Source organism: Octopus bimaculoides, chromosome 19 (assembly GCF_046866305.1).
Source record: "Octopus bimaculoides isolate indiv1 chromosome 19, ASM4686630v1, whole genome shotgun sequence".
NCBI classification, from domain to species: Eukaryota; Metazoa; Mollusca; class Cephalopoda; order Octopoda; family Octopodidae; genus Octopus; species Octopus bimaculoides.
The window spans coordinates 22406085-22408228 of NC_142946.1; the positions used below are offsets into that span (position 1 = coordinate 22406085).

Consider the following 2144-nt stretch of genomic DNA (forward strand, 5'->3'; position numbering starts at 1 on the left):
AACTGGCAGTTTTCTGTTATTGCTTGAACATTCTTTTTTCTTTTCCACAAACTAAATTTTTTTTTTCTTTTTGTATATTTGAATGTTTTACAGAAAGTTGGTAATCTAACATGCACTCCTATTTATAATCTTCTATATGTTAAATCAATGCTTGAGTATTTTCAACTCACGAAAATTAACTTCCCCTCTACAAAAAAAAAAACAACCAAAAAAAAAAAAAACCAACAAAAAGCCAAAACAAAACAAGAGGTTTCCATTTCAGTTTTCATTTTAATATTTTTTGTTACTGTGTATTGTCCACTTTTCTTGAAATTTTAAAAATTTGATCCTCACATATACTACATGATCAGAATGATTTGAATTTTTCCCTAATGAACTTATTAACAAATAATCATGAAAATACAATGTTGCTGCTTTTAATATTCTTGTTTATTAAATGAATTCTTGAAATACACTGTATTAAAATGAACTTGGAAAATAGAGAAATATGCTGTACAAAGCTTTTTGTGTGACCTTATGAATGGATGAGTTTGTATGCATAAACTTTGGAATCAAACATCATCTCTCATTACTTCAGAATAATTTCTTCCTAAAATTTACAACGATTTGTATGAAATTATAAAATTCCAGTATTATTCTGTTGGTTATGTAGATACTGTCAGTTTTAATTTTTATTTTTACTTTAGCTAAAAAGTGGAGTATATATATATATATATATATATATATATATATATATATATACACGTTTGTGTATGTATGTATGTATGTTTGTATAAAAATATAGTCTGTTTTTTTTGTTGAAAACATATTGTATGAAGATAAATTTTGAATATCCTATCATTCCAATATAGACTTTTCAAACCATATCTTTATTCTCACATTCCAAATATTCATTGTCAAACTAATCTCTTTTTAAACTGTATATTCTTCATTATGTAAATGAAATGCCTTAAAAGATTGCCGAAGTTAACAATTTAAAAGCATTAGACTTACATACTGTTTTACATTTATTTTTTCCTATCAATTCATTTTGAAATTTGTCTTCATAAATTTAAAAACATTTCATATCAATATCGCCAAATATTTGTTTGCATTTGATATTTGCATTTCAGCATCTAAATTGTGTAATATTAATAAAATTTATCATTAATGTAAAAAAATTAAACTCTTAGTGGAATTTATCATATATTTTATTGCAAAAACTAGGGAGAAAATAAAATAATATTTATTCCTTTGTAGGAAACTGTTGGTAACATTAGGAAAACAAATATTTGAAGATGGCAACTATTATGAAATTTTGTCAATTGTGTAAGAGTTATCACATTATGTAAAATCCATAATAGAAATAGCATGAATACTGTGATTATTTAAAACTTTCTTGTATACAAATATTCTCACAGAAATCAGTGGATGTATGTATGACAAATAAAACTGTTGTGCATATCATGTGGGTGTAATTTTCCTTAATTTCAATGTGAAGTTTGTTATTACATGAAGTAATAAAGACTGATAATGAAGAGCCAGCATGAATTCAATAGACATGTTTAGAGGTTGAAAGAGAATGAAAATACAAATGTTCTGGATTTGAATAAATTTGAGATCTATAAGGAAGATTCTTTTTATTTTATTTTCATTTTACCTTTATTTTAATTTTTTCCCCATTTATGACTGCTTATTTATCTTCTTTTAGCAGAGAAATATAACTCACTCATTAGAGTTTATATAATTCTGAGATGAACCTCCACTCAGTTACAATATTAATATTCAAATTATAAATGGCTACAGTGATGTATGGTAATCAGAAATTAAATCATCAATTAAAAAGAAAAAAAAATGCACAGTTAATTTAATCAGAAATACAAATAATAGCTATAGTTGAAAATGATAGCTATCACTGTTGGAGTGGTGTACTGAAAACTTCTTTCAAGGATGTAAGAATTGGCTTCAGTTTTAATTGTAATTTTAATATTTTTTGTGGCTGTTTTTATAACAAGATGACATTTTCCCGGTTACTAGGTTACCACTTAACTCTTCATGTCATATGTTCAAGTTGACCCTTTGAAATTCTCTCTCCAGGTCATTCACTATAAATGAAAATTACTGGTATGAGGGCTGAGTAAAAAAAGAAATAGGTTGATTTGAAC

The 2144-nt window shown here is 25.5% G+C and overlaps 1 protein-coding gene across 2 annotated transcripts in view; it reads left to right on the plus strand.

Moving 5' to 3' along the window:
• The window catches only part of LOC106871647 (transmembrane protein 65), a 137654-nt gene extending 135820 nt beyond the window's left edge, over positions 1 to 1834 (plus strand). For both annotated transcript variants that reach the window (XR_001409685.3, XM_014918219.3), the window contains one exon: positions 1240 to 1834. The gene's annotated coding sequence lies outside the window, so the exon portion shown is untranslated. The remainder of the gene's footprint in view (positions 1 to 1239) is intronic.
• The last annotated feature ends 310 nt before the right edge of the window (positions 1835 to 2144 follow it).